Below are 27,271 nucleotides of genomic sequence, written 5' to 3'. Positions count from 1 at the left end.
GTGTGTGTGAGAGAGAGAGAGAGAGGGAGAGAGAAAGAGGGGAAGGGAACATGAGAATGAGGAGAGGGAAGGAGCATACCTGGCTCTCCTTCCTCTCCTCGTGTGTGTGTGTGTGTGTGTGTGTGTGTGTGTGTGTGTGTGGAAGAAAAAGAGAGAGAGAGAGAGAGAGAGAGAGGGAGAGCGTTACCTGCTCCTTGCTTGAGGGCGCCGAAAAACTCAGATCTGAGATCTGATTTTTTGGGCGCGCTCGGTTATTTTTTTAGCCCAGCCGGCGTCGCTATGAGCGTCGCAGATTTACAAAGAAATTTGCGACGCTCATAGCGACGCCGGGAAATTTTTTTTTGAGCGTCGCTGTGTGAGCGTCGCTAATATGAATAGCCTCTTGTAGTGTAAACTGCTAGGTATGGACTAAACGGCTAAACCAGCTAGCTGGGATAGGTAGATCATAGGAGATCCAGCAGCTGTCGCTGGCGGATCTCATCAATCTCCTACATGGTCGGTAGTCTGACAGGGCGTTATGCATGTCGAGCCAAAGTGACCTAGCTAGATCCTCTGATGCAGCCTCTGTCGATGTTGTGTAGTCCTCCACAGTCGTGGACGTCTAGATCTCCCTAGCTTAGTCGCTCGTTCGATCAGTAGAGAGATAGGGAAGTAGAGAGAGAGAGAGAGAGAGGTAAGTAGAGAGAGAGAGATAGGAAATAGCTAGAGAGATAGAGAAAGAGAGTTATATATATATATATATATATATATATATAGAGAGAGAGAGAGAGAGAGAGAGAGAGAGAGAGAGAGAGAGAGAGAGAGACAAGAAATAGAGAGATAGAGAAAGAGAGTTATATATATATATTATTTATATATATATATATATAGAGAGAGAGAGAGAGAGAGAGAGAGAGAGAGGTAGGGAAGTGAAGAGCGAGACAGAGAGAGAGATAGAAAAATAAGGAAATAGAGAGAGAAAGAGAGATAGCGAGAGTGAGATCGAGAGAGAAAGAGAGATCGAGATCGCATTTTTGAGCAAGAACCATGCAAGGCTTCTGAATCTTTCTCAAGTTGCTCATCCATCTCCACATTATCTTCTGGCTTGGACATGGAGGCCTCGTCCGGTTTACAATCAGGTAGAAAACTTTCATTGGGCTGATAACTTCCATGGCTTGTGCATGTGGTGAAAAAAACACCAAGATGGGCATAATATCCTTGGAAAAACCTGTGCAAAAAATTGCAAACAGACGGAACATTACAAAAATGACAAAAATGGTCATGCTTTAATATATGATTCATCAAGTGCGGCATTGGAAATCTTTCTCTGATAGGCTACCTCGGAATGGAGGCAGGTGGGTTCGTAGACAGAGAAGAAACTATGGAACTAAAAGAGGCAAAGGGGTTTTTCCTGCTACATGCATTGCCATGTACACCTGGGAGTGCACGTATGTGTCTACCCATATAGGATTTGACCAATAAAGACGATATTTTGACCCGGTGGTCCTGATCTCTGTACACCTCTGGACCGAGGTGTACGGAGATTGGGCAAGACTAGAGAATGCGACGTAGTTTACATTGTGAGGAGTATATATATATATATATTAAAACAACATTCATAATCATTGTAGATGGCAACGTCATCAACTAACATGGAGGAAAAGATTGCATGCTCGTGCACACTCTGCAAGTATCAAATCCTACGCAAGCGTAGGATATGTAATGAGCATGTGCACAAGTACGGAGAGTTTGCTAGAGAAACCGTACAGAATCTGCGATACGACTCCTACGGAACGGGCATTGATTTCCGCGACATAGCACCTACATCTGAGAGAGAGAGAAAAAAGATTATGCGTGAAGGTCCGACCAATATAGAGCCACGGATGGAAGCAGAAAAGGGCTTATAGACAGAAGACGACGGCATGGAGGAGATGCTGGATGCCTTCTTCCAAACAAGCGAGGAGAACGCGAACGAAGCAGCACCAGAAGCCGTGCGCCTATCTCCTGAAGACATGTTGAGGAAGTTGGCACGTCAACCAATCTATGAAGGCGCCAAAATATATGTGCTTTGTACTTGTCTGGCATTTTTGAATCTTCAGTCAGTGTACGGGTGGTCAGATGCAAGCGTCACTGCTTTGTTTAGGTACGTAATTTACAAAAGAGATTTTCCGATTGCAACGGTGATGTGCTCGGAGAGCTTTTTAATATAATGTGGCTTAAACAGGTTATTGCGGGAGCAACTTCTCCCGGCTCGCAAGCACTTTGCCTTGGCCCGATTCATGCTTTGATATATGCAGGACTAACAACTTCGGGATACAATGCATGTCCAATTTGCGGGCAGTCTTTGGATGTGCGCTATTCTACCTCTCTTTGAGAGACAATTTATCAAGGCCACCACTATTATCTTCCAGATGGACATCACTTGCACGAAGGCCAGCTTGGTCGCGTCGAATGTCGTCCTATGCATGTACAAGAGTGGCGTCACCGATGGGAGCAACATGAGGGGCAACCTGTTCCAGGAATGAAACGTTTGTCCATTCTCCATACGTTGTCGTACTGGGGTGATCTACTAATTAACCATTTGCTGGATCCAATGCATATATTCAAGAATGTGGGAGAGCTCCTCTGGAAGACAATCATGGGAATGAAAGACAATCGAGCTTCACGAGATGATTTGCAGTCGGTTGGAAAGATGCCAGAGCTGTGGCCTTTCACTAATGCAGCTGGTCAAACAAAACTTCCAAGAGCACCATGGGTATTGCTAAAAAACAAAGAGCGACAAGTGAAAAGGGTGATTTCAAAGTTCAGGACGCCAACAGGATATATGCGATGTCTCAAGACAGCATTCACCCGTGACGATCAACTGTCAGGGTTGAAATCGCACGACTGGCATAAGTTCTTGCAATTCATTCTTCCAATTGCGATCAAGGGGTGTTTAACGGAGGAAGTGCATACCTGCATATACAAGATTTCAAAGCTAGCGCGGTGGATCTCTTCCAAGGAGATACGGGAGGAATCTATTGCAATCGCAAGGGCTAACTCCATTGAGGCAGTTTGCATGATTGAAAAGTATCTACCCACGAGCTGCCTAACTATCCAAATGCACTTGCTCGTCCATGTAGTAGATGAGGTTGCAGTGGCAGGTATTGTCCACAGCCGTTGGATGTTCTTTCTAGAGCGGTTCATGAAAACACTTAAGGGTTTTGTTCGCCAAAAAGCGCGTCCAGAGGGGAGCATGGCAGAAGGATGGCTGGTGCAAGAGTCTCTTGTATTGACGACCGAATTTCTATCCGTTTCTGACCCAGAAATGCCTCGACTGTGGAGCGATGAGGAGGATGCAAGACTGGTGGGAGAGGAGCCGCAAGGGCAAGGGGTGCCGAAGAAAATGAACCTGGCCATGCGAGAAAAGATCATGAAGTTCTGTATACTAAATTCAGCGCCGATGCAAAAATGGCTTGAAAGGCACGAAGAAGAGAAAGAGAGACGCAATCTAGAGCGACAGGATTTCACGCGAAGTCGAACAACTAGAGGCTTACCCTTGCCAGACTATCTCGCTCCTCTACCTGAATTCCCTACAATGGCATGGTTGGACAAGACAATGAGAGCAGCTCGACAGATCGGAGAACCCATATCTCTAGAAGAGGAAGAGCTGGCTATTGGATGTGACTAGAAGTATGATACATACATGGCACTGTGGTCGCATGGAAAGCATTTCAGAACACAACAAATTGACAGCAGAAGAAACACGTTTGACAGTGGGGTAATGGTTAGTTTCATGCAAAAGAGTAGGGCCAATGCTAGAGACACGAATGAGAGCACTAGCAACCTGGATTACTGTGGTCTGGTGTCAGATATCCTGAAAGTAAGCTTCAGGCGGTTTGAGATGTTTTTGTTGGATGTGAAGTGGTTTAAGGTGATTACTTCTGGTCGCAATGCAACGGTACGCAGAGATGGAAACAAACTTGTGCAAATAGATTCTACAAAGACTTGGACAGATGCGAGCGACACATTTGCTCTCCCTGAACATTGCGAGCAAGCGGTCTTTGTACCGGACCCTTGAGAGCGACAATGGTGGTTTGTGGTTCAAGTTGCTCCAAGAAATAAACAAGTATTTGAAGGGCAAGATCTCTTGGAGGAAAGTCAGTCAGACGACGTCCATACTATTGTGACATTAGATGAGATGAACGAAGGTATGGCAGAGGAAGATGACAGATATACGAGGGATGACGCAGACGAGCCAGAATTGACACTTGTAGATGAAGATGCAATGGATGAAGACAATCTGCCAGAACGATTTGGGACAGAGTTATGTTTGCAATTAGAGATAGACGATGATACGGTGCAAGATCTTATCGATGATGCCTCACTCGTCAAGGCCTAGGCCTGTAAGTGTTTGTGTGAAGACTTTGATTTAAAATTAAGCTTAAAGTTAATTTAAACAACTGTGTTCTGACGCTTTATTTTACTTTCTTTGTGCACGACTTTAGTATGGCAGACGAGATTCCAGATCCCAAATTCATTAGTGCAGATGCATTCATGGGCTTCGTTACACGGATGACGCCTGCTCAGATGGCAGAGGCTTCTCAGTACTGGGTAGCCAGAGGCACGGGTACTACGCCTCCGGGCTTCACACCCGAGGGACCGACGCCTAGGGGGGGGACGCCTACGGGGTTCAGGACGCCTATGGGTACGACGCCTTCTTCTCCCATCACGGCCGCTTCAACACCTAGGGGTGGGGCAGAGGCGGGTACGTCCTCATCTCCGTAGCAGAGGCGCAATCGCCGATCTCGGCGATCGTCAAGTGGACGTGGTGGTTGCTATGGAGGAGGGTCCACAGATGCTTCGACCATGCCTCGCTCACGACCCCCGTCTTACCCAGGCACACCTCTCGACACACCTCTTGGTACACCTCGGACTCCTTGGGGGGCACATGATCCTAGTGCCTCACGGGTCTATACTGTACGGGGAGATGGTTCTGTTGACATGGATAGAGTCGGGACTGAGATGCAACAGCGGATTCGCCAGCTTGTGGAGCTGCAGTTTTCGACCAGCATTCTGACGTCTTGGGATCAGCAAGAAAAGGAAAAAGTCACTTACATAGTGGAGACCATCCTGAGAGAGTACCAGCCTGCTCCGGGTTCTTCCATTGTTTCGGAGCGGTGGATCAAGGGTGTTGCACGGGACACCATCAAACATCGACGAGATGCAGCTCGGAAGGCTTTCAGGACCGGCTCGCCGAAGCCTTCGGGCATCCCACACGAGACGTGGCTGCAGATCAGGGAGGATGAGCGGACAGCGGCCACGCGTTTCAAACAGCAGCGTGAGGCCGCGCAGGTACGACAGATGACTAGGGGGACATCTCATCTTGGCAGCGGAGGCTTCGACACCTTTCGCTATGAGTTTGTGAGTTTCTAATCCAATCTTAACTATGGAGTTTTTTAAAACGCGATGAATCGTGTATTTTTATTACTTTGATTTTTGTATAAACGCAGAATCTTGAGATGCATCGAGCTCCATCACGCGAGGAGGAGTCAGATGGATATCGCAGAGGTATCTATGAAGTACTGACTGATCTTGAAGCTTCAGGAGAGCCTGTAGACTGGGAGGCCTTACAGTCTCGCTGATCGCTTGAGGTGAGACGTTAATATGTGTGAGTTGATTTAATTAAGTCAGTATATGTGAAGTAATATCAATACTAATTTTGTGAGTTGTCCTATGTGCAGGTTGCGACGCCTAGTCATTAGTGGGCCAGATTTCATCTATATGCTTTGTGAGACACAGACACACTTTTGTGTCTCTTTTTTGTACAAACAGTTAGTGTTTAGACAGTTATTGTTTCCCTTATGGTTATGATTATTGTCATTGTCATTGTATAGACAGTTATTGTTTCTCTTTCTGGTTATGCTTATGGTTATGTTAATTTTGTTTATGGTTTTAAGTTATGGTTATGATTTTTAAGTTATGGCTATGCTTTTCAGTTGGTACGGTTGTCTTTCATTGGCCTTAAATCTCATGTGAGATCCTACATGGATAGCATGTAGGAGGCGTATACATGATATGGTTTTTTTTGAAAAGTTTATGTAAAAACAAAGGGAACTCTGCCGAAATTTCTGCGCGCGAGAGCATAATTGATATTTTGGTGCTGCTCGCTTTCTTGGGCAGAGGGCAGGAAGTCTGGTTGTGGCTATGTCCATCTTTTAACTTGGCACAGGCCAGGCTACCTGCCCTCTGCCCAAGAAAAAACATTTTTGCTATGGTCGTCGTTATATGCGTCGTTATGCGCGTCGCTATCAGCGTCGCTAATAGCGACTGGTTTCACAGCGACGTGCATAGCGACGCTCATAGCGACGGGCAGCATCGATATATGCGTTGATAACACCTTCTTTTGTTGTAGTGGTAGAAGCAAAAGACGGGCATGGAAACAGTAAGAAAAGAAAAGATCTTTTGCATAAAGAAATGTAGTGCTGGGAGTTTCTTCGACTGTTGCAGACCAAGTTGAAGCTCTTCATCACTCATAACTATGTGGCACGATGGCAAGGACAACAATTTAAGGATTGTATACTTCGCTTTGTATGATGTCATTGTCTCAGTTGTTGACTTTGTTGAAATTACGCCTTCAAGGAGCAAAATGAGATTCATTCAATGCATTGGAACTCTAGTCAAGTAACTATTTTTGTACACATAACGTACTACCTCAAGGCAGGGGAGGCAGTCAAAACAATCCACTTCTTCATATCAAATGATAGGGTCCATGACACACTGTTTGTGCAACATTGCTTCATGCTACACTGTGACTGGTTAAAACAAGAGGGTGTCACTTGTAAACGACATTGGGTGTGGTCAGATGGTGCGGCCTCGCAATTCAAGGGAGCCAAGCCTTTCTGTTTTGTTGCAAGATATGGTGGACTCACAGGGATTGGGATGAGCTGGTTCTTCTTTGGATCAGGGCATGGCAAGGGCGAGCATGATGGTGCAGGAGCAGTTGTGAAAAGAACCTTGACCCATGAACAACTAAAACCTAATGGATCTATATTGCAGTGTGCAGCAGATGTGGTTGCTTATTGCAAGGCCAACCTATTGCATGGAGCACCTGCATCATATCCTTCAAAAGAAAGGGAATGTGCTCGTGTGTTCTGGGAGGTTAAAGAGGGAGATGTTAACAGGGAAGTTAAGTGGAATTGTGCCACTGTGGCAAAAACTCGCTCTTTGCATGCTATTCGTGGTCACAACCCGTAGGATCCAACTGCCCTTGCAACAAGAAAGTTGGCATGCTTCTGTGATGCATGCATGAACGGAAGGTGGAATCGCTGCATCAATAAAGCTCACGTGGAGGCTTGGGATTATCAGATTCTGCAGCCATTACTTGAGCAAACAGATGAAGTTTCGATAGAGGAAGTCGTTGGCTATGATGACTTCACATACGAAGGTCATCATGATGTGTTGAGTAGCACTCTATGTTCTGGAGACACATTTGCTGTAAATCCAGATGCTTTAACCAACGCCGAAGATGTGGATTTCTATCTGGTCAAGTGTGTTGCATAAAAGGAGAAGGTGGAGAAGGGGTACATTGATGAATGGAGCAATGTAATTGACAGAGGCTCATATGTTGTGCAAGGACTGTATTACAAGCAATTGGATGCATACACCTTCAAGCTAGACCACAAGCAGCCTATCGTCCACCTACTTTCACATCTGGTGCGATGTATCCAAATACCCATGGAGCACGTCCCAAGGAGAAGGCAGGTGTACAAAATCACTCCAGAAAGCTATGAAGCAATCTGTAATAGCATGCCCTTCAACTTTTAAGTTGTATCCACTAGATTTTCTATATACCACTTTGCTGTAAGGGTATGCAATTTTATTATAAAGTTGGTCAGCATGCTAACTATCAAACTGTTTATATTAATTGCCAGCATACTAACTATCAAACTGTTTACATCTTGTGTCAACATGCTAACTATCAAACTGTTTACATTAATTGCCAGCATCAAATTATTTACATAGGGTTAAATTTTACAATGACAGTCACTGCCCCAAAAACCCTTAAGGCCTCCTCGAAGGGCGCTTGTAGTGACCGGGCTGTCCTCGCTGTTTGTCTTCTTCCTACTGCCTCTTTTCTTTTCTCTCTGCTTCCTCCTCTGCTTCTAGGTTGGCACTATGCTGCTCACTTTCTCTTCTTTCCCTCTCCAACTTTTCTTTCTCTCTTTCTGCTTCTAGGTCAGCTTCCCGCTGTTTGCGACGAATTTCTTCCAGTCTTTTAGCCTCTATATCCCTCTTTTGAATGTCAAGCAAACGTTTGACGACTGCATCAGAAAACTCATTTGAGCCTGTCTCAAACACATTATCAGCAACATATGCTTTCCAATCATCCATTTGCAGCCAAAGAAAAAGCCAGGACTTCAAAGTTACTATAAGGAACTTTTCCCTCTGCTCAGCACTCTGGTGCTCTAGACTAGGAGTAACAAGTAAAGTTTGTGGTGGGTTCTGAAACACTTTGTAGAAGCTATTATCGATTATAAGTGTGTTTTGGGCGTTGTACCCCGGAGTGTGTTTTGAGAACAAGGATAAGTCTTTCATAAACACGGGTTTTCTCTGGATCTGCCAGGATTGCTTTGTACAGTGCGCTTGAGCAAAAAACCTAGTAATCTTTGGCACCTGCTCTTTAAAAACAATACGGCAAATACTCATGACTTTACTATTGAGGCTTGTGCTCCATATAAACACATTAAAGAACTGCAGGCACCAGTCCAAAAAAAAATGGCTGTCCTTGCGACAGAACGCCTGCTTATCAAGTACATCGTATTTCAACATTTCATCTACATATGCCGGGGGCTTTTCACCAAAACGAGGCTCTACCACTGCCACCAAAAGACCGTTCAGGTCCAGCACAGAGCCCTTTTTTCATCACATAAACGCTTAGGCACCCATATTAGGTCTGGTAGAGGATACCATTCAGCAAAAATAACCGGCCCACTTCGGTGCACATAATTTAGGCACTCAATAATACTACGGGCAAGCTGTGAATATCGTTCAAGGCGTTTTTCAATCTCCATTTTCTGTCTCCTTAACTGCCTGGCTTTGTGGACTCGCCATCTCCGTAATTTCTGCCATTGCATGGCCGCAGTTGCATCAGGCATGACGATTAATGCCTGTTTCTCTTCCTCTGAAGGGAAACCGCGGTACGAAATGAACAAGTTTAAAAAAGAAAAACCGCAAAAATTACAATGAACTACTGCTCAGATTTATATTGCACAAAAATACATTTTCATTGGAAAACAAAATGCATGTCAGTTACAATACGCATTTGGGTTTCAAAATGGTCTAGCATATACAGTGAAGGGCACAACCGGGTAGGGAGCAATAAGTCTTAACACAATTTTTTGCAAGCTGTTGAGAGGGTGGCTTTCTTTTCACCTTTGGAGCTTTCAGCCTTGTCCGATCCACAAGCTGTGCTTTCAATGTCTTCAGGTACCTCTTCAAGGCCAACTTTTCTTTTTAGCTGAGCTTTACGCAAAAAACCCTCGAGAGGGCTGTTGTCACCAACTTCTTGCTCATCTTCTATGTTGTCATTCTTCAAAGTTTCCCTTGAGCCACTAGCCACTGTTTGCTGAGAAGCTTCTGCTTTGTCAATTGCAGCAGGCATCGCTGGCACACGGGGCACACGAGGAGCCATGACAAAAAAATCATCTTCTGAGTTCCTGCTCACATCACTTCCTTCCTCCGTTGTTTTCATGCTTTCATTTGGCATCTGCTGGGAGCCCTCATCCACCCCTTCACTCCTTGCATCCAGCTCAACACCCTTCTCCATCGAAGGGTTCTCACCTGTATCCAACTCATCACCTCCTCGATCGAAAGGTCCTCCATTATAGCCTTTCCCTTGCCCTTCGTGTCATGCACACTGCCCACATCACGGAGGGACTGCCCCAGGCCTGCAACAAAAAACGTGGATTAAGACTCATATAAGCATGTCATGTATGCTAGAAAATGTTTGATATGCTGTGACTATGTGTGCGGCCGGGCATACATTGGAATCCATTATGCTGACAAGCCCAGTATGCTAATTCGAATTTTTGAGTATGCTAACTAGCATATTGGATATGCTAGATTGCATCTGGAGATGGTAGCTTAGTTACTAGATTTTCCATTATGAAAAACTTACTCTAGTCTGTACACTGAGCACAAGTATGCTAATTAGCATAAAAGATATGCTAATTAGCATACTGAGTATACTAATGAGCATATTGGGTATGCTAATTAGCATACTGGGTATACTAATGAGCATACTGGGTATGCTAATTAGCATACTGGATATGCTAATAAGCATACTGGGACTGCTGGTAGCTAGCACACAAGGACTGTCTTCAATATGCTAATTAGCATACCCAGTATGCTATTTAGTATTCCCAGTATGCTAATTAGCATATCTTTTATGCTAATTAGCATATCCAATATGCTAATAAGCATATCCAGTATGCTAATCAGCATACTCAGTACGTGAATTAGCATACCCAGTATGCTAATGAGCATTCCCACTATGCTAATTAGCATACCCAGTATGCTATTTAGCATATCCAGTATGCTATTTAGCATATCCAGTATGCTAATTAGCATATCCAATATGCTAATAAGCATATCCAGTATGCTAATCAGCATACCCAGTACGCTAATCAACATACCCAGTATGCTAATCAGTATATACAGTTTGCTAGTTAGCATTTGGATATGGTAGTTAACTTACTAGATATGCTAATATGCCAAACTTACTCTAATCTGTTCACTGAGCACAGGGTATGCTAATTAGCATACAAGGTCTGCTAATTAGCATATCCAGTTAGCACACTCAATATTCTCATTGGGTATGCTAATTAGCATAACCATTATGCTAATTAGCATATCCAATATGCTAATAAGCATATCCAGTATGCTAATCAGCATACCCAGTACGCTAATCAGCATACCCAGTATGCTAATCAGCATATACAATTTTCTAGTTATCATTTGGATATGGTAGTTAACTTACTAGATATGCTAATATGCCAAACTTACTCTAATCTGTTCACTGAGCACAGGGTATGCTAAATATCATACAAGGTCTACTAATTGGCATATCCAATTAGCAAACTCAATATTCTCACTGGGTATGCTGATTAGCATACTGGGTATACTAATCAGCATACCCAGTATGCTAATCAGCATACTAGGCATGCTAATCAACATACTGGGTATGCTAATCAGCATACCCAGTATGTTTATCAGCATACCTAGTATGCTAATTAGCATACAAGATATGCTAATTAGCATATCCAGTTAACACACTAAATATTCTAATTAACACACTAGGTATGCTAATTAGCACACCCTGTACAATCTTACCAGATGTTGGTGTGATTGGATGTCTTTGCCCTGTGGGTTTCCAACACCATTCTTGTGGTATCCTTTGCTGGCAGGTCACAGCTCTACATTTTGTCGATACGGAGCATGCAGCTGCAAAGCAGAGAAAGTGGTAGCTATGCCCACAGGGCATCTTGATCGGAGATTCCCTTTACTTCAAGTGGCAAACTGCAGCCACTGCACGGGTTGATCATCGTCCCATCGCATACCCCTTCTATACTTTCAATAAAAGTGCCCATAGCCATATTACACAGGACAATGGGAATGGAGGAGCCTTGTAGCATCTTCCTCATGTGCATTAGGAGCTGCAGTTGACCTTCACATGCATTCACTTTTGCTTCCATAACCTCCACATTAATCTGCACACCAAAAAAAAGAGGAGCATGGTAAGTACATAGGTTTGTTGTGCACATATTCCAATCATACGGTAGAAGCATAAAAGTCACACACTTACACGCTGACAAGTTGAGTCAGCAGCAAGAGTGTCCTCACTGTCAGGAAATGCCAAACCTTCCAATGTCTCTATTTTTACTTTACACTCTATTTCCCTCTTTGCATCCACGCTGACGCTCTGTAGTAACCTCTGTAATTCATTTTCAGCGTCGTGAAGCTTTTGTCTCATAGCAAGCACAATTGGGGTGACCCTAGCACTGTTGCTTGATTGGACAACCCTCGCAACTTCAAAGTCTGATTTTGCAGTTAGAAGATGTTCTTTAGCATCTTGCAGTTGTTTGCTGAGAATTTCAGAGGCAGCCTTTATGTGCTGCAAATTCTCAACGCCAAAAAATGACAGGCTTTCAGCCTATTGGTGAGTGCTGTGGCGAGAGAAGGGTGTCTCCGTGGTATCCTCCTTCATTTCAGCTTGCGCCTCCTCGATGTTTAGACATACATTGCGCATCCTCCACTTTTCGACATGGGCCTCGTAGTACCCTTTCTCTCGGAGGTCCTGCAAATGCTGGACAGCGAATTCAGCCCGCTGAGCTACTTGCAATTGCCGCCGGGCTGAATTGTTTTACAAACCCCTTGGCGAATGCAGAGTTGATCTCCATGTTTGTTGGGGGCTTCTAGTACACCTTGTAATGCAGCTGCATCACCTGGTCGAACATATCAGTACGCAAACAACTGCATTTAATGCGATAGTGACTACGATTCTTTGACTCTCTGAAAACACTGAACCACTCCACATCACTGATCTGATCCCACCTCACTAGTTTGGGGTTGGCACCAGCCAGGGAGAGGCCATGAACATCATTGAACTCTTCTGCTGTAATACAGAACTTGCTCTATACTGGGACTGTAAACTTTGGAGCTTTCCATCGGCCTGCACACCCCCAATGTCACAAGATTAGCAGTAGGAAAGTCCAGTATTGAGCACTTCCTTCCAATTTCAAGGTTCAAATCAAACACTGGTTTGTGCTTCTTGAGCCAGACTTCGACTTGAGCGATTGTATTTCAAGTGACTATTCACAAGATGTCCTACTGCTAAATCCGACATCAAGGGACAACTCTCCAGCCAAGACAGCACCAGCTACTATCCTCGCAAATCATAATGAGGTAGAGAGAGAGAGAGAGAGAGAGAGAGAGAGAGAGAGAGAGAGAGAGTACCTGAGTCATCCTTCCCCTTTGTATGCAAGGTCTTTGCCATTGGGGATGCTGGGGAATCAGAGAGCTTCACCCTTTTTCGGGGCGGAGAAGAAGCAGCAGAAAGTTCAAGGGTCGACTTTGTTTTTGGTTCTCTCTTACCTCTGGCCCCTGCGTCCCGCTTCTCTGCATGCATTTTGAATGCCCCACTCCGCTTCTCTCCACGCATTTTGACTGCCCCACTCCCCTCATAGTAACACTGCATAAATGGTCAGGAAAGTGGATTCAGGGTGGTCTCCCTATTTTGAAATATTCGATGGATTCCCATACGTTTGCAAAGTTACACTCTCATTATGCTTACAAGATATGCTTGTTGTCACGTGATAACTAGCACAAAAAGCATGACAAGTTAACATGCTTATACCCATATCCTCTAGCACTTGGTTAACATGTTCAGTCTCACCATTCGTTTTTGGATGATTTGCAGTACTGATATTGAATTGTGTATCCAATCGTTTAAACATAGCCCTCCAAAAATGAATGTTAAACTTGCAATCATAATCACTCACAATATTGTTGGGCAATCTATACAGCCTATACAAATTGTCAACAAATAACTTAGCTAACTCTGGAGTTTTAATTATTGAATTGGTTGGAATAAATTTGCAAATTTCAATGAACCAATCTACTATCACCCATACCAAGTTATGACCTTGTATAGTGATTGGAAAACCCACAATAAAATCCACAGAGATACTTTTCCATTCTGAGACAGCAAGTAACACAAAAAGAGTTCTTCTATTTTATCTTGAGAAGAGAGCTTCATAAGCTAGGCTCTACAAATAATTAGTAAGGAAGGAACATCCTTCTCCCTCAACAGAAGCACGTACATGCCATTGGATTTGAACATCAAATTATTATGCTTCTAGCTATGTTTTAATGATAACCCTAACCCATATAATCACTCCTGACTAAGTACCACATCTGCCCTACATATTCATGACTTGGAAATTGAAGGATGTGTGGTGCCCTTGAATCTCCAGTTGTTCATATTTTACTTATGTATCCACACCTCGACATCATGGCCATTAATCATTGCTACCTTGCAAAATAGTGGAAACTAGGAGTTTGGGGCAAATTGAGCCATGTCACTAACTTATAGTTAATGAAATTGTATGAAGCACCATTGTCCACCAAGATTCTCACCTTGTGACCTTGGAAACTCATGCATGCATACCAACCAATGTGGACAAAAGGTCGGTTGCCACATTGAGGCCATAATACACCATTCGTGCACCGCTTTGGTGTGTGTTAATTCCACATTGGAAAAGCAAGAGGAGGACTTGAGAGGCAGCAATTGCACCATGTGCACTTCTTTCTCTTTACATACACACTTGTTAAAAGGAGTTTTGCCCTCCAGCTTGAGAATCACATCATGATAGTGCGAGATATACTCTAATAGTGTCTTATGCTGACATATAAAGCACTTGTCCCATGCAAACCAATTTCTATCCGCTTTATATTTGGGCAAAAGTTCCTTTCTAATACAGTTTTGAAGGTTACCCAAGTATTTTGTATGATGCCCTTCTCCTTGATCGACATCCACCATTTGTAGGCCTTACCCTCTAGTGTCAGACTTGTTTGTAGTGCCTTGACTACATCTGGAGTGCATCTAAGATTGTGAAAACCATCCCATTTTCTCAAGAGTATATCAACAGTATATTTGTTTTGCTACTTTTCCTCTCCTCAAAAAAATGGTGGCATACTTTTTAACGAGTGATCCACCTCTTTTTGAGAGAGAAGGTGAAACCCCACTCCAGATTGGAGCCTTGCTCTTTCAGAGACCATGGATACTTCTACAAGGCATGGGTGTTGCAGAAAACCTATTTTGCTCATTAACTTGGCCCTTGGCCGATTGTTGCATGATTTGCATAAGTATAGCAGACACCTTAGTGACATCCACATTCAAATGTGCAAAATTAGATTCTAAAATAGTCATATGTGTTTGCAGTGCTCGAAAGCTTTGGATGTCAAGCAATTTGATGCTATTATCCGATCCAATTGTTGTGCGGTCACCCTCCATGAGAGTGATTGACCATAGCGTAGCAGTAGGTAGAACTAGGGCAGTGTTTCTAAAATCAAACGTATGTTGCATGCCAATATCCAAATCCATGGTGTAACGTGTTGTGCTAGCAAGAGAAAATAAGTACCTTGGAGTCAATTTGTGATTGATTGCCAATATTGATCTCAAATGCCATAAGTCACAGTCCAGTCCAAAAAACTTGCCGATAAACTTAAAGCCCCATCAAAATTGACCTTGTCAAATTCGGTGAAGGAAAAACCTTGCCATGTATGGTTGGTTTTGATTTATTTATCACCCGTTGAAAAAGAGAGGAAGACAAGATCAAAAAAATGTTGTGATACATAAATTTTTTGTCATTATCGATGTCAATACCTACCTTCCCTTGCTTGCAAGCTTTGCACCGAACTTCCTTTTCTCAAAGGCTATGGGGAAGGGGTGTCCAAGGTGGGCACCCTCCCTTAGAAGGTTTTTTTTTGTAAGAAGGGTGTGGGTCCCCCTTGCTCTTGGGTTCCAAGTGGGAAAACAAGCTCCACCAAGTGATGGCAAAACTACCAAACAATGCAACGAGAGAGAGAGAGAGAGAGAGAGAGAGAGAGAGAGAGAGAGAGAGATTTCATTATCGTCCTCAGAGGTCAAATATGACCTATGGGACCAAGAGAACATACATTGCCAGGCTCTTGCTAAAAGAGTACATGGAGAACATAACTAAATGTGGATACAACAAAATTGTGACATATGTCACTTAGGAGGGGAAGGGGAAGTGGGTAAGGGAAATGGCTTGGGGGTTTATGATCCAAAACTCCTCAATGATAGCCTTTCTGCCTCGGTACACGGCCCATTTTCCTGCTACTCGTGCATCACATATTTTTTGAAGCTCTTGATTCTTGACTTTAAGTTGAGCGGGTGTTAAGGCCTCACTGATCCATATTTTTGTGCCCTTGAGGAGTCGTGCTTGTTGTAGAAGCGCGATGCGCGCCTCTTTATTTTTGAAGAGAAGAATGCCTTAGTTGGTGCGACTATTGTGGTGAACCTTCTCGATTGTGTCGGGGTCAAACCCGATTGGGTGAATGGCTTGGTTGAGATTGGCTAGAGTCGAAGTGCAGGTACCGTCCTCCCCCCACCAAGTAGAGGCAAACAACTGATGGGAACAGAGAGTGGTAGTCCTTCCCATTGGCGGTGTTCTTGCATGCACTCTTCTACCTTGGAGGAGACGGCGATGGTTGCTTCGTGGACTTGGGTGGCAAGATGCCCGCAAGATGGACAACGCTTGTAGTGAGGGTGTGCTCGACTTCTTTTGCCTTGGAAAGGATGTGGTTATTATCCACTTGTTTTTGTGCTTCCAAGGAGGAGAGACGCGTCTTCAAGGCGGCAAGACGCGCCTTAAGCTCCGCATTCTCATCCTTGAGATCTCAAATTTTTTCTTGAAGACGGTCCATTGAATCCACTTGTGGAGTGGGCATGAAAAGACGCGTCGGCTTGATGGGGGTGAATGAACTTCCGGGTTGCATCATGGCTTGGGAGTTGGCTTGTTGCCTCTGGGAACTAGGGCTTGTGCTTGAAGGGGTTTTCTCACTGTGTGAGGTTTAAGAAGTCGAAACTCACACAAGAGAGGTGAAACAGTTGAGAAAAAATCGAGAGCTAATCGAAAAGCACGTCGCTTCTCCACCGCCTCTTCTGTGCGTGATGACGGGCAGTTCCCGCGGGAGAGCTTGGGGGTGGTGCCTGGAGAGAGAACGCAGGGCGGCACTGGGCTGTGCCCCCCCAAGGGCTGCCCCTCCCCCAAGGGGAGGTCGACAAGAGTAGAGGGCTTGCAGCACCCTTGTTAGGGTGTTAGGTTGGAGGGGGGGGGGGGGGAGAGAGAGAGAGAGAGAGAGAGGTTATGGCGCGCAATACAAAGCTCAAAAGAGAACGACAATGAAGCGAGTTTTGCTCTGGATCATAGTGCACTCCCAACGAGTGTGACATCTCCTAGTTTGGTGCAGGTGGCAACCTCCGTTCATTCCCCTCCAAGCGGCCATTCCCGCTCGGCTCTCGACCAAAGTCTCTTTGTCTTCCCCATCACGGCTTCTCACATGCAACTCTTGTTGAAAATAGGACCACGCCTTTGCTTTGCCCAAAATAGCTTTGATACCACTCTGAGGCCAGGTAGTTGCAACATGTCTCACCTCTCAGCCTCTTGCCCCTTATATAGGCAAACCTCCGAGCTCGATTCAGACTAGCCCTTAGCCTCTAGGCCCTTGGCCTGACACCTGTGTGCTCTCCTCCCCTCTTTCCCTTCCCTTGCTACACAACCTTATGTTCATCCATGTGTTGCAACTGTCGCAAGGCAAGGAGGAACGCACTAGGCAGTGGCATTGCGACAAATGTAAAAGCAAAAAAACTCTCTCTCTATCCCCCGTCGGCAATATCCCTTTCTCTCTCTTTCTTGATGTGCTGCATGCTCCTCCCTTCATGCGATGGTAGTCCTCCCTCATGAACTTGTGTGGCTCGCTCTCAATCCAAACCATTGCCTTTCGATGCAGACAGAATATATACATCCCTCCCTCTCTCTATATACCTTCATCCACTCGCATGGCATATTTCTCTGTGTCTCCCTATCTCTATCCTCCACGTGCCACCTTCTCGCTTTCTTCCTTCAAAGCCATGGGGGCCTTCACCAAGGTTCTTAGGTTCTTATTTCATTCCTGCCGAGTCCCAAGTACCACCTCTCTTTTTTCTCTTTCTCTATGTAAGCTTTTACCGAAAAGGGGGAGGGGGTTATTTCACCAAGAAAATATTTACATGTAGTTATTTCTTCTCTTTCTTTCTATAAGTTTTCACCACAAAGGGAAGAGTATTTTACGAACAAGGATTCAATACTTTCCCTCATGTCCTTGATTCATAACAAGTACTACTTCCCTCTTTTTGTTCATTGCGCAAAGCCTGGTTATCGGTTATCCTTCACATAGGTACTGAAGTGTTTTGAATGCGTACGGAAGTGACAAAAAGTTGATGGTGTGCACATTAGATTGTGAATCAGTGTTCAGCAAAAGTGTGTCTAGGACTTAGTCTCTCTGCTTAGCCTTGAGTCGGTTAGAAATTCAACATAGCCTGTTGACTGTTGAGTGGAGAGTGAAAAGAGTTTTAGTTTTTTCAAAACTCACAATGTGTGATTGAATTGAAATAAAACCAAAAAATTACAATTTACATCCATGCTCATAACGAAAAGAAAAGAAAACAAAGATAAGCCTATTGAGAGGAGAGTGCAAAGGAAAAAAAAAAAAAGCAAAATAGAATTTACTTTTCAAAATTACCACTTAAGAATTGACTAAAAGGGATTTGTGTATGTCTAAGATAAGGGTTTTCCCCATAAGTATTATACTAGTTCAACGAACTCAAGGCGCACGTTCTCTACTTCAGCTTCGGTGGTAGTGCGTGAGTCAGGGAGGGCTCATTGGCACATTTTTTGGGGGAGGTGGGAGAGTGTTGCTTCTCGGGTACTTCCAAACATTGTGGGGCGTCTACTACGGGGGGAGGGATCTGCATGCAGAGGGTTGGGGATGGCTTCGAGGGGGAGCCTCTTCCTGGCATGTGCCCTCCGTCCTTGGCAAGCTGGTCAACCTTCTACTTTTTGCATTCCTAGTGGAGGTCACCCCTCCAAGGCCTGCATAGGCTGAAATGGCAGTTGGTCTTCCTTGTTTGACTCGGTGGTAGGATCTACAAGGGTGGCAGTCCCGCTTTTCCTAGTGGGCACCATTCGGTCTTCTACTCGATGGGGCTTGGCTCCCATCCAAAAGCCTAGATCGAGTCTCCTGTCTGTTTGGAAGGTGTTGGGCTCCTCATACTTTGGGAGTGCCTTGGAGGTGTCTGCTCAGTAAACCTTGCAAGGTGATGGTGGTGTAAGACCCCCCTAGTGCGGCATGTATTCGAGCTCTAATTCTTTTTGATAGGTATGTTTTGCTTTGTTACATCTTGAGGGAGATATCCGTTGGGGTGGTAGCCCTACCGATGTCCATGGCACCTTGTTGATGTGTCTTGATGTTGTCAAACTTGTCTGGTTATGATGTCGAATCTGCAGATGTATGTAAGGTTGTGGCTCCTTATAAAAGCCAAGACATCTGACTTTTGTGATAATTTTTGGCCATGGCTGGATTAGAGCAAGGGCGCAACCAGCTTACTAGGATTCTTAATTTATCTGGTATAGTATGTTCATCTACCTCGACCATTCCATATCAGCCACATCATGACCATAGACACCTTCCTCTAGCTTCCTTGCATCTATAGGTGGCTTGACATCTCTCGAGATGTGCCACCAAGTGGACTTGACCACCGGGCTACAAACAGTCATCACCTCTGGGTAGCTCCTAGCAAAGTGACCAATTCATCGACATTTGTAACATGCATTGCGAAAAAAAGCAAACTTCAACTCTTGTTGTTATGCTCCAAAGCATCAAATGTTGAGATCCAAATATTTGGAGATGGGCTTACTTCTGTTCCACAAAGTGTATACCTTACTATTCAAACCAAATCGAACCCACTATAGCCTTGGTATGAAAAGCACATGCCCCATCATAGAGGCAATGGAGTGCACATGATCACAGAGTGAGTCTTTTGAGCGTGACCCACACCGGATAGAAGTTCATAAATTGATCATTTGGGCAACACTCTGGTGACCAGGACATGGTGTACGCAAAATGGGAGGCCACCCAAACACCTCCTCTGATAATAAGATCTTGAACAGTTTACTGGAAAGCACACTCTAGCACATAGAATGACCAGGTCAAAATCTGGGAGCAAGCATAGCTCTGAATCAGAAGTAGAGTCAGATGATGGGTCTGGAACTGATGAAGATAGTGATTCTGAGGGGTCCTCTGAGAGTGAGGCTGAAATCAGTAAAGGAAAATAAAAGAAGAAGAAGCAAAGTGGTAAGAAGAAAAAGGATAAAAAAGACAAAGAAGAAGATTTGATTAGTCAGTTAAAGGAAATTGGATATCCTATTGTAGCTCCAAAGGAAAATCAGTTTTGTCAGATTTGTGAAAGGGAGCCATACCACAGCGTGTTGGTACAACCCTAATAATAGGAGTAGATCAACTCCACAAGCAGGTAGAGGGAGAAATGATGCTGAAAAAAAATCAAATAGCTCCAATTAGAGGGAGGCCACCATTTTAGAGCCCTCCAAGACCACCTTGAAGAAATCAGGATAATAATCAAAGAAGACCACCAGGAATCATGCCATGTGTGTATTGTTCAGCAACAGATCATTGGGTTGGTCCGAATTATGCTTTGTGGGTCAAGCATAGAGAGAAGAGAGGGATGCCAGTTGTACCCTTCAACCAAGACAATCAGCACGCTAACCCACAGCAGCAGCACCAACATCAACCACCAAGTCAAGCAAAAGCGGGATGATTCTCCATTAGCTAAAATTATAGCGCAGAGTGTACTAATTGGCTTGAGTAAAAAGCAAGATGCACTACCCAAAGGTGCAAACCATCAACTCTGTCGATCTCTATACTCTATTATGTTATTGCCAGATTTCTTCAAGTACACACCCACCCTACACACCTTCAAGCTATGGTGAGAGGGAAGTCTAACATTGCCATGCAACCCGAGTTGGAGCTTGATGAACCGCCGAGAAGGCTACACTGCAAGGGACAGGTGCCGGCAGTCACCATCAGCAGTCTTGAGGAGGAGGAAGATTTAGGAGAAGAGTGATTTCAAACGCAGCAGCTTTTACCCTAGAATTGATTTCATAAGTATTTCATTTGCCACTGAAGGGTATCCTCACAATCCCTAAGTGTTATGAAGCTATGTTGAGAAAGGAGATTGGGCCTACAAAGGGTAATAGGAAGTATTACATGCTCAAGAATATAAGTTATGCCAGGAGAGAAGAGCTCAAATGGTATTTGGAAAGATTATGCTTTCTCATCAAGTTTGACTATATGTCAAAGGAAAATTATGGACCATTATGTTTTGGAGAACAAGGGGGTCAAGTAAATTGGGAAAATTGGCTCTATGATAAAATTACAGCTGAGGTTACATGTCCAGCAAAAGAAAAGCTCAAAATTGCAACAAATTGTCAGCATTCTTAGCAACTATGTTCAATTTTTCAAACAAATCCTTGGGTGAACATAAGGGTGCAGATGAACAGACAGGTGCAAGATTGTTGAGCAAAATAGAGGTGTTGAAGGATGATGGGAATTCAAATCAAAAGGTAGAACTGCCAGCAGATGTGCAGGGAGATCAGGAAAATATGTCTTCCTTTAGGTTTTTGGTATGGGCATCCCATTTTTCCCTTGAACTAGAACTTCATTTCCGAGGTTATCTATGAACGTAAAGTTTCCCTGACCACAATGAATATGGGCTTGGTTCTTTTTCAACCAATTCATTCCTAAACTTTCGTCATAAATTCCTAAAGGTAAAGTACGGAACTGCACAGAAGTAGCATAACCCCCTAATCCAAAATCTATGAAGCCTGCGAAATGTTGAGATAACACTTCCTTCCCATTAGCTAGTTCTACTACTACTCTACTTGTAGAATACTGGCTTAGCTTTAACTTTCTCATGCATCTAGGAGATAGAAATGAATGTGTTCTTCCACAGTCTATGAGGAATTCAACTTTATCACCTGGGTGCATTCTAGGAGTTTGAATTACAATGTACTGCTGGCGAGCACTAGGATTATCTATGGTAGCATGCAGCATTGTCCTTTCATCTACTTCATCTCCTACAGTCGGCTGTCCACCTGCAGCATTCACCCTAGCAACTGCACCACATCCTCGTCCTCTGCCTCCTGTTCCTCGTCCTCTGTGATTATTCGATTGACCTCTTTCATTGGCATTGAGAGGTACTACATTTGCACTGCATGTACAAGTCTTCTTGGGACACTTGTTTCTGTAATGGCTGTACATCGCATGACTAAGACTTAAATTTAACTTCAAAATAGACACAAGATCAAGACACTCAATTCAAAAGACTTGATTCTTTATTCATAAAGTGAATATTTTCAAGGATAGTCTTACAAAAGAGGCTTAGGCTATCTCATTCTAACTTAATACAAATTTCTGTTGCACCTAAAGAATCCACATAGCCGGCTGTCTTGGAATATGGTGATACAAACGATGGGTGTTTGTAGTCACACTTCTACAATCCTCTAGCTGGTTGGTATAGTAGTTCCTATACTCATTAGAGATCAGGAAGTAAATTATAAGATCCATATTCCTAGGGGTACACTGAGGAATAGAAAAAGTTTTGAGCCTTCGATATGAAATTATCTCCACCACTTTCTCCCATAGCCATTCGTTCAGGGGTTTCTCCGTGCCTCTTGGATAAGTGGGAACAGTGATAGTCGAGTTTGTACCCAAGAAGTAGTACAACTGAACTACTCTCAGTTCCTCTACCTAGTGTAGTTTCTTTAAGTCCATGGTAAGACATCCCAGCTTCCAAGCATTGATGTATTAAATCCCGCCTTCATTGCTCCAGTTGAGCTCCCAGCCTTTATCTGTCCGAGTCAAATGAGGAGTGTGAGCCTTCATCAATAGCTCCATCATGCTCCATTGGAAAAGATAGTTTGGAGAACGACGGGCACTCTCATAAATAAGCTCGAAGATTTGGAACTTGCGATATTCAACCACAGGATCTTCCTGAAATATCGATGCATAAGCCTTGGATTAGCTATCCAATTTTTTAAAAATTTTCAGACAGTACAATTTTTTCCAAACTAACCTAGGCTCTGAATCCTAAGCTCTGATACCAGTTGTGAGGTCCCCTCCCCGTCTCACCTTGACGGAACAGGAGGACACCTGACGGTCCCTAGATATTATGTGGAAGCAAACAAAAATTGGCTAAGAAGAAAACTAGTGGATGGTCTCTAATACTTTGACATTGAGAAGCAACTTTGTCCTCCAGTAGTTCACCTAGGGCATTGGCCATTAAAGCTAGGTCCACCACTTATCCAAGCTACGTTATAATATACCAAGGAGATTTTGATTTCAATATCCACCACTTCCAACCTTGTTTCCATTAAAAGAAGTAAGGACTACTTGGACATTGGGAAGCAACTACGTCCTCCAGTAGTTTGCCTTAGACATTGGCCATTAAAACTAGGTCTACCACTTTTTCCAAGATACACACAGTAATGTAGCAAGGGGCTATTGGTTTCAAGATCCATCACTTGTCCAACCTTGCTTCCATTGTAAGAAGCAAGGGATACTTGGACATTGGTCGGAAGCAAGGTCCCATAATACTTCACCTTGGGCATTGTCCATCAAGACTAGGTCCATGCTTGTTCAATTTATACTCTAATATAGTAGGGGTTTTAGTTTTCAATATCCACTACTTGTCCAACCTTTATTCCATTGAAATAAGCAAGCGCTACTTGTACATTGGGAAGCAAGGTCCTCTGGTTGTCTACCTTGGGTATTGTGTCCATTAAAACGAGGTCCAAGCTACACTCTAATGTAGCAAGGGGTATTGGTTTCAAGATCCACCACTTATTCAACCTTGCTTCCATTGAAAGAAGCAAGGGCTACTTGGACATTGGTTTGCCCCACAGTAGTTCACCTTGGGAATTTTCCATTAAAACTAGGTTTACCACTTGTGCAACTTGCTACACTCTAATCTAGCAAGGAGTTCTAGATTCAAGAATCACCACATGGTCCACCACTTGGTTAGCCTTGCTTCCATCAAAAGAAGAAAGGGATACTTGGACCTTGGGAAGAAAGGTCCTATAGTAGTTCACCTTGGGCATTGGGCATTCAAACTAGGTCCCCACCACTTTTCCAAGGTACACTCTAATATAGCAAGGGGTTCTGGATTCAAGATAGACCACTTGTCCAACCTTGCTTCCATTGAAAGAAGAAAGGGCTACTTGGACATTGGGAAGCAAGGTCCTACAATAGTTCACCATTGACACTAGGCATTAAAACTAGGTTATGCTCTAATATAGCAAGAGGGTTTTGGCTTCAAGATTCACCAGTCGTACAGCCTTGCTTCCATTGAAAGATTCAAGGACTACTTGGACATTGGAAAGCAAGGTCCTATAGTAGTTCATTGATGACAATGCGCATTAGAACTAGGTCCATCACTTGTCCAAGCTATGCTCTAATATAGTAGGGGATTTTCATTTCAAGATCCACTAGTTGGTCCATCAACATTGATTCCATTGCCTAGCTTTTCATCTATTGGTGCACCAAAGATGGTTTAATCACAAGATCTGCCACTTGTCCAACCTATCTAGAACTTTTACATGTTGTACCATGAAGAATTTGGACTTGAGGTCCTCCACCCGCTCAAGCTAAGCCCCATTGATGCATGGATAGACGCAAGGCCGACAATTTGGAGAATTGAGAAACAAGTTTAACCACTTATCCAAGCTAGAATGATTGGGCTCATCACATTGAGAGTTGGTGGAGTTATAATACTCATAACCCTCATTTATTTTGCAAAATGGAAAATATATTTTTTTTGTTCAAAGGTGGTTTATTCATGACTATGAACTTGACAATGTTTTTTTTTCATTTACAGGATGGATTGTGAATTTGGGGAGAAAACGCATATGATACTTGATGATGAAATTTTTGGTATTGGTTGTGCGTGTAGAACAGATCTAGATTCCACTTATGGGGGTACAAATATAGGGCAAGGAAATTTATCTATACAAGTGGAGGAATGTTTGAAGGATATATTTCTACCTTTTCCTACAATGGTACTACATCTCTCCACGGTTCATCATGGAGTGTCGTTCGATGGCCTAAGCTTCTTTTATGGTCTTTCATTATAAATGACAATTTAATTGACCAAAACAAAAGATATAGTTGTGCTGAACAATGGCATCATTTTGATCTTCTAGTTACAGATGCAATACCTAAAACAAGCCTATAATTTGAAACATTGATTCAAAAATCTTGGACAAATCAGAGTGTCCTTTTAAGCGATGACACAATGATGCAAATTGTGAATGAAGGGACCATCTTATATGTATTTACACATTATTATGTCAACTTTCAAGAACTTGGTAATGATTTTATGGTGTGGGTATTTAAAGGGAAAATGCAATCACTGGGATTATGGTTGAAGTGGGTAGCATCACTTTGCTAAAGTGGGCCATCAAGTAGGCAACAATGTTGAAGGGGAGCCCATTATAACACTTTGTTCCTATTATGGCATGCATGCTAGATGTGAGGATGTATCCAATGATGATAATGTTGACAAAAATCTTTTAGGAGTGATATTTCCCCTTTGTCAAGGAAGAGACAATAAACTTTCATCAACAGGACTCAAAAAGCAAGAGCAGCACCAGCTGCTACATTTTATCTATCAACCAATTCAATTCAAAGGGTTTCATGCATTGATTGATGTGGACAAACATGTTATCAGTTTGCAGATCGTGATATGGTGACAAGGTTATGCAAAGAATTTTTGGGATAGAGTCAAAAAGCACGTACTAATTATGTTTATGATGTTCTTTCTATTTACTATCAAAAAAGATGAGAAGATAGAATACCAATTTAGACTAATGGATCTATTGTTTTTTTGTAGAGAATGGTATGAGCTACATTGAATACCAAAGACATCATTTTACCACTACAATGAGAATTTTGAAACTCGTGTGCACCAATATGTGCATGGGAACACATGTACATTGAGAAGAAGACTTCAACATACTAGTTTAGCAAGAGCATTGCTAAATGAGTCTGTGGATAAAAACTCCAAGAAGATGCCACATAGATGTAGAGCACTTCTAGATGGGATCAAGAGAGAGTCAATTACTGATTCTATCAACGTACAAACAAGTAGATATTTTAAGTGAAATCGGCACAACACTTGACCAATTGGGCTATGAGAAGAAGTTATCTAAGTCTTATTTTGATAGAATTGGAGCAAAGAGTATCCATATTTCACTTTAATAAAGACGAGTGAGTCCTCTAAGTGCATTACTGCCACATGGAGATCCACCTTTGGTACCAATGGCAGACTATGTCAAGGCTCATGAAGAAGTGATTTCAGGATTGAAGAATTATATAAGGTTCTAGAAAAATTTAGGGAATGGTTCAAGTATGCCACAGTATTACAGACCCATGATAGATTTTTGGAGTAAGGTAATTGATGAGATTGGAAAAGCAATCATAACATAGATAAAACAAATTGGCCAAAAAATCTTGTCTTCTACAAATCACTACAATGAATTTACAACAAGAAGCAGAAAGACTCCTTGTCCTTGAAAAGTTGAATGATCATTTGTGTGGTCCTCAACAAGAAGCAGAAATATTCCTTGGCCTTGAAGAGTTGAATGATTATGTTTGTGGTCCTCAACAAGATAGACCAAGGGAATATTTTGACCCTATAGCTTACATGCACCAAGGTGACTTTGATATGTTAGTTCTAAGTGACAGAGAAATCTATCTAGTTTGGCTTGTAATGGCTTTATCCAACATTGACAATAAGTCTACATCACCAAACTACAAAAAACATTTGATCCAATATTGGATACATTGCGTGAGAAAGAGTGGGATGATAGATGCTCAAGCTTAGAACAACAATTGTTGGAAAGGTTTTTGGGTTGTCAACTATAAGGACCCACAAGTGTGGGAAGTTGTAGATGCAATTGTTTGGTCCTAGAGACCCAACAAAGAAGGACCATTTTCTAGAATTAAGATCCTAAGAAGGCATGCCATAAAATCCAAAGCAAGCCTCGCTCATGCACATCAACCACGCTTGGATGAAGGTTTGGATATGGTATCAAATTTGCAGTAGATTATGTGTGGATTTTATTGTGAGTATAATAGTCAGTTTTATAAACGGGTTCTTTAATTATATCTTTCTTTGTTTTATTTAATCAATAGTATTTCTTCAAATTCATGTGTTGTGCATACTCTTGACTTTTTGTGTTTATCAACACCACAATTCTATAAGATGTTTGCTCTCTTTACCAACCATACATCAACAAGCTTATCTCATTTTTTCTCACTTTAAGTTGGAAAATTCTCAAATTACATAAATTTGGTCGATTTGGAGATTCCCATAATGCGAAATTTTTACCAAAATACTTAATATGGTCTTAAAAATAAGATTTATAAGAATTTTGAGCTATATATAGTATGTCAATTATGAACCTTGATACCTGTGCACAATTTTCAAATCCATGCATCATAATTTTGTGCCAAATCAATTTTTATGTTGATAATTATGCACTACTATATATAGAAGAGATCGCACCCAAACAACATTTCTACTTATTTTCCTTGGGATTTTCTTTGAGCA

This window comes from Adiantum capillus-veneris, chromosome 11, assembly GCF_014529385.1.
Source record: "Adiantum capillus-veneris isolate H3 chromosome 11, ASM1452938v2, whole genome shotgun sequence".
NCBI classification, from domain to species: domain Eukaryota; kingdom Viridiplantae; phylum Streptophyta; class Polypodiopsida; order Polypodiales; family Pteridaceae; genus Adiantum; species Adiantum capillus-veneris.
This window is presented reverse-complemented; position numbering follows the sequence as displayed.